This window comes from Chrysochloris asiatica, unplaced genomic scaffold (assembly GCF_000296735.1).
Source record: "Chrysochloris asiatica unplaced genomic scaffold, ChrAsi1.0 scaffold00536, whole genome shotgun sequence".
In the NCBI taxonomy this organism is placed as follows: Eukaryota; Metazoa; Chordata; class Mammalia; order Afrosoricida; family Chrysochloridae; genus Chrysochloris; species Chrysochloris asiatica.
Genome location: NW_006409054.1, coordinates 50,853 through 57,722, shown reverse-complemented (window position 1 = coordinate 57,722; position 6,870 = coordinate 50,853). Strand labels below are relative to the sequence as shown.

Below are 6,870 nucleotides of genomic sequence, written 5' to 3'. Positions count from 1 at the left end.
TCCTGTAAAAATTAACAGCCTTGGAAACCCTGTACAGGGTCGCTATGAGTTGGAACTGACTCCATGGCACTTAACAACAACAACATACCTACCTGAACAAAAAGGTCATTGCCTAGCTTTGACTATCAAAGCATGCTTTCTCAATACCTAGCCAGACAACTTGTTAATACCTAAGTTTTGTTGAAAAAGAATTGAGGAAATCAGAATTTCCAAGGCCACTATTTACTTATCAACAGTTGATTGATCTAAACTTCAAGGATGGCTATAAACAATGGATAAAGAGAATTACAATAAAGAGAATTACAACTGGCTGAACTTAATTTATGGAATAACTATAAACCATGTTGTTGTTAAGTGCCATGAAGTAAGTTTGGACTCATAACAATTTGGTATAGAGTTTCCAAGGCTTTAAATCTTTTACAGAAGCAGAAAGCCTCATCATTCCCCCCACAGAGTGGTTGGTGGAGTCAAACCGCTGACATTGTAGTTCCTAGTCCAATATTTATCCTACGGAGCCATTGCATCACCTGACTGTAAGCCATAAAGGAAAAAAATTCAGGATGTGGCATAAACTGACCCAAGTTAAAAGGCAATAGAGCAGTTTTGAGAAAAGAAGAAAGAGAAATTCAAAGCATAAAGCACATTCACAAAGTAAGAGGTCAGATACTAGTGACCTGTCTTTCTCTCTTCACAGGCACTGGAAGCAAAAACACTCATATATCCATAGGAAAACTAAAAAATATTGAATCTAGTCATCTCCTTCCTCCAAGAATAGCCCAGAGATAATGCAGGCATCCAGGAGAAACCCCATTTTGGCAAATAGAATACCAGTCCCAAAGATGCCTATATTCTAAGCCTCCATATCCATAGGACCTGTGACTATATTACCATGCATGTTCTTCCCTCCCTATGAATCACTAATTGTTTTTGTTGTTGCTAAGTGTCATTGAGTTGGATCCAACTCATAGTGACCCAGTATAAAGTTCCCAAGGAGCAACTGGTGGGTTTGAATGGCCATCCTTGCAATTAGTAGTTCAATGCTTGTCCTGGAGTGAAATCTGCTGAGTCCATTCAAGTGCAGATTAAAAACAACTTAAAATTCCTCAATACCCCCTTAGACTTGAGACCATAAAAGGATGGTGGTTCATTATCAAGGATTTCTTAAGGAGGATCAATAATCCTCTTCATCAGTCCTTGTAATACTCCCGCATTCCTGTGAGAACATCTAGCAATCAGGATGGGAGATTTGGTCAAGATTTAAGAGCAATCTATTGTAATGACTACTCTCCATGTCTTATTAGTTAGCATACCTGGTGAAATAATATGTAGTGCATATATTAGTGTATATATGTATATATATATAGTGCATTCTTTAGCATCCTGGTACATCATATTAGATTGCTTTTACTTAGAATAATCAGCAATTTACTTGATTGTCATGTCCCAAGGTTTTAAGAGTCCCACCATTATTCTCAGGTTCTTCATGCAGATTTACAACACCTGCAATTCCCTAAGAAATCAATATACATATCACTTTACTTGGCTCAACAAATTGCACTGATTGTATTTCTAATGGCATTTATTTGCATGCCCATTACTCATAAGGAATATAACACTTCTGTTCTGTAGTGAATTATTCTTCTAGACATAGTCTTTGTAACTCCAAATGGCTGAATGAGGCCATGCAAATAGGGTCTATGGAATTCTAATGTGAGAATTTGTTCATTCTGCCATCCCATTAGGTATAAAATCAGCCATCTCAGAAGCAGGAAAAGGAAATCCTCTACCATCAAGAAAAGAGAGTCAGGAGCAAAGTAAGTTCTTTGGACCCTGAGATGCTTACACACTGAGGAAGTCAGTCCATCACTAAGTCAGATCTTTGACACAAGAGTGGTGGAGAAGCAGCAGCAGCAGGGTTGGGAGCAGTAAGAGTACAAGACAGAGTGGCAGGCTTGCTGCCCATGGACTGAGAAAGCTGAGTGCCTTTAAGCAAGAGACTTACTTATAGAGTGAGGTACTTCAGGGATCCAGTTTTGATAATCCATGAAGCTAGAGCTAAGCATCTTATGGTAGAGTAGTATGCCATTTGGGTACTTATCAGCAGCACTAAAGGAGCTTTGTAATGTTGCCCAACTAGGACAAAAGCCAACGGGCTGTGTGGCTGAGAGGCCAAGGAGCAAAATGAAGCATATCTGGTCATGGCTTAGGAGAAGTATTTTTGACTGGAAGAATCGTTTCTGAACATTTCTGATCCTGAATTTTAACCTAATAACTTCTCTAATAAATCCCATAATCATATTTTCTGTGAGTTCTGTGTGGTCATTGCAATTAGTTATTGAACCCAACAGAAAAGCAGAATGTCTTGGGAGGTTTGTGTCTGAATTGGCCTTAAGCTGATGTTGAGTTTGATTTTCATTCACATTTGTGAACTCAGAGGAAGTTAGATGTAGCTCCCATACTGTTCTTGCAGCTTCTAAAGAAAAATTCCAGCTGGCCCTCTACTCCTTAAATATTTGAGTCACCTTCTTTCTGCCAAAGGTGTCACATTAAACCCCAAGTGGAAAACAGCAATTCTTAATTTCCCATCTCCTAAAACCATGAGGCAATTGAGAAGATGTTTAGGGTAGTACAGCTATTCTTCAACACAGATTCCAAATTTTTCATTAATGATTCTTCCCTTATATAAATTATTAAAGAGAAAGGACCCCCTGATTCGGGGTATAGATCAGAATAACTCTATTGATCATTTTAAATTTGGTCTGCACTCTGTTCTCTGTTCTGGAGTGCTAACACAAAAACATAATGATTAGCAAAGACCAGAAGGGTATTATAGTTTACAACTAGATCCAGTGGATTGTTCCCTACTCCCTTCAGTTATAAACTACAGAAACCACTGGAAAATCAATAGAAAATACTTCTGATATTGGGAAGTACTGTTTGGTTTTGTTCTACAGGCAATCAAAGATTTGTTCAATTCTGGAGTACTGCATCACATATCCACCTATAAAGCTGTTCTGCTTTCCTCTCCTCCTGTTCATAATCACATATAGCATGTCAAAACCTGAAACCAGACACTTTATTTCCTTTCATGAACACATCAATGCATGACTGTCTAAATCTAACTCCCAGGACTGATATACAAGAAACTCCTTTAGAGAACACTGACCTTGTTTTGGTTGTAGCTAGGTCATATCTTAAACATCCCCCAATCTCCTACAAATTTCACACTAACTATGCCATAATCTTCCCTACTAAAGTAACAAAAGTAGGACCCCTCCCTAAAGCCACCTTGGCCTACAAGCAGAGCTGTAGGCTCTGACTCAAGCCTGCATATTAGTAAAGGGTCTAATAACTCAATTCAAAACACTATCATCAAGTCAATTCTGACTCATAGCAAACCTATACAGGGTTTCTGAGACTCTTAAGTATTTACAGGAGCAGACAGCCTCATCTTTTTACTGCAAATCAGCTAGTGAGTTTGAACCGCCACTCTTGAAGTTAGCAGCCCCACACCTAACCCACAGCACCACCAATGTCAACATTTATTCACACAACTGATATGTCATTGGATTTATTCATGCTTTTGGACTATTATGAAAACAAAGGGGGGTCTTCAACATCAGCTGCACTGAAACTTAAAATAGCCAATTCATTCAGGAACTACTGAATGCATTGTTACTACCAAAAGCCTTGTTGTTGTGGTTGTTAGGAGCCATCAAGTTGGTACCAGGTCACAGTGACCCTAGCACAGCAGAACACAACACTTTCAGATCCTGCAACAATCTCACAGTCGTTGCTCTGCTTGAGCCCATTGCTGTTGCTACTGTGCCAATCCATCTCATTGTGGATCTTCTTCTTTTTCTCCAACTTTCCACTTTATGTAGTATGATGTCCTTTCTGAGGGGCTGGTCCCTCCTGATAATATGCCCAAAGTACGAGAGACAAAGTCTGGCCATCCTGTCTTCTAAGGAGCAGCCATTATTAAAATATAAACTAACCAAAAGGAGCTTACTTCTGCAGAATTAAAATATTGTACTAAGTATTTTCCATTCATCTACTACAACAGTGCTCATACCATTCTAAATCTTATGGAATGGTAGAGAGAACACACTCAGTTAAATTTTGTAGTTCTTTAGATCTTTCCTTAGTTTCACTGAATTCCAGGTCAATTCCCTTTGGAAAACATAAACTCACAATCTATGAAATTGTTATCAGGAAAACCCATGAACTTGCCTCATATTAAATTTATAGCTCCAAATAGTTAAATAACCATTGTTAACTTATTAGATCCTGTCAAGTTAGCTCCAACTTTTAGCAGTCCTATGCACAACAGAACAAAACATGCCTGCGCTACATCATCATACAGTTTGTATCCATTTTGCTATTTGAATGGTATATTTAACCCCTTTACATTTAGTGTGATTTATTGAGAGGTATGCATTGATTGTTATCATTTTGCTGTGTGCTTTTTTCTCATATTGCTACTTTCTTTGTTCCACATAAATTTCTGCACTGAGTTCATTTTGTTTATGGGTTTTCTTTTCATTTTCTTCATTACTGTTATTTTAAAGTTTACTTAATCTTTCTGATTTTCCTCTTTTTATTTTCATGTGAAAGTATATTGATTTTCATTGAGGTTGCCCTGTAATTTATTAGGTTCCCCCATTTAAAAGTCTATTTTACCTTGATATCTATTTGACTTCCTCACCATTTGGAAATTCTATATCTACACTATTTCCTCTTTTTTGCTTTGTAGTTGACGTCATTATAATTCAATCTCTCTGGTTCCCTGTTTTCATCTGATAGGTTTGCTTTATTTCAAATACTTCTATATATGGATTGAGTTCTGGATGGTGCTGTCATATATGGTAATGTCAGATTGTTGTTGCCTGCTGTTGTTGGTTCTCAATCCAAAGAACATCTTTCAGTAATTTTTGCAAAGTTGGTCTGATTATTTCAAATTCCTTTAATTTCTGTTTATCTGAAAATGTCCTAATTTCACCATCATATATGAGGGATAGCTTTGTTAGGTATATGATTCTTGGTTATAAATTTTTTCTTTCAAAGTTTTTTATATGTCATCCCATTGCCTTATTGCCTACATGGCTTCTGCAAAGAAATCAGAGCTTAGTTTTATTGGTTCTCCATGATACGTTGTTTTCCATTTTTCCAAACTGCCCTCAAGATTTTTTTCTTTGTCTTTGGTTTTAGAAAGTTTGATTATGATACAGCTTGATGATTTTCTTTTGGGTCTGTCCTCTTTGGGGCTTGTTTAGCTTCTTGAATTGTTATATTCATATCTTTCATGGTGTTAGAGAAGTTTTCTTTCAGCAATGTTTCAACAATATTCTCTGTCCTTTTTATCATCTCTTCCTGTTCTGATATTCTGATCACCCATAAGCTATTCCTCTTCATCGTGTTTCATAAAAATCTCAGGCTTTTTTCCAATTTATTCATTCTTTTTTCAAATTGTTCTTCTAGCTTACTAGTAGTGATACATTTATCTCTCAAGTAACTAATTCAGGCTTCCAATGATTTAAATATACTCCCTTTGTCCTTTTGATATATTGTCCATTTCTGAAATCTTAGTATTAATTTTCTGGATCTCTATTTGCAAATTATGCCAAAATTTGCATGTATTTTGTCCATTTGTTATGGTAGTATTTCCCAAATTCTTCTAAAGTTTTTTCTGCATTCTCCTTGCTTTCACTGATCTTCCTGTCAGTCCACTGAAGGTACCCAAATATCATTGTTTTAAATTCTTTCTCAGGCAGTTCCACTGCCTTTTCTTCCTCAGACAGATTTTCTGGCTCTGCATCTTGGTCATTTATTTGAGTCACTCTTTTGTTTCTTCAAGTGAGTCCAAATCTTCTGTTGTCTCCTAGACATTGTGGTGTCATTGTATTTGTATTTAAATGGTGAATGTATGTTGTTGTGTCATCAGGCTCTCACCAACTTTCTCCTGCTGGGAGTGTGCACCATTTTCTGTTTGTCACTTGTGCAGCGCAAGTGAGGGTAAGTTTGACTGGCATTGATTGATGTCTATCATTGATCAAGTGGTATAAGTGCTGGTATTGACTCTTATCCAGTGGGTGTAGCTGCAAAGGGTATAGTTGTGGCTGAGTTGTATTGGCATGGTAGCTTCTTTCCGGTGGAGTAAGAGAAGAAAATACAAAGGAAAATACACAGAACAAACCAGCACAAACAATAGCAAAAATAGAGCAAACAATAGCAAAATATAACAAAGGAAAAAATAATGAAAAACAGGCATCAACAAGAAAAAAAAAAAAAGAATACAATTGAAAATAGGAAAAAGAGGGACAGGGAAATAGAAGCATACAACAGGAAAATAAGAGGTAAAATAAAAGGGAGATAACAAATATTAAATGAACAAGAGAAGGAAGATGAAAAGAGAAAGAGACTAAAGAGTAGCAAAGAAAAGTCAAAAGAAAAAAGAAGAGGGTAGAAATGAGAAACATAAGAAAAGAAGAAAAAAGCAGAGAGAGAAAGGATAAAAATTAAGGGAAAGAAAGAGAAAAAAAGATAGACAAACAAAAACCCTGAAACAATAAAGGAAAAATAAATAAACAAAACACCAATGCAGTTGTTGGGCCTAAAGAAGAAGAAACTCTGAGGGGCTCCTGCTGTTCAAGGAACTCATGAGGTGGGTGGAAGAGGGATGTGATGACTGAGGTTCCAATACTAGTTGGAGTTCTTATACACATAGGTATTTTCTATGTTCAGGGTACACAATCTGGAAATCATTCATAGAAACCCTTCAGGTTACTAGTTTCATTGTCTATCAGAACCAGAGGGCAGTTGGGGGCAGAGTGGCTGATTATGAAGGTTCTGCTAGTCTAATAAGTTATT

General features: G+C 36.9%; 1 protein-coding gene across 1 annotated transcript in view; it reads right to left on the bottom strand.

The window, feature by feature from the left end:
- The window catches only part of LOC102834947 (butyrophilin subfamily 1 member A1-like), a 23,931-nt gene that overhangs the window by 5,667 nt on the left and 11,394 nt on the right, over positions 1-6,870 (bottom strand). The window lies entirely within an intron of this gene.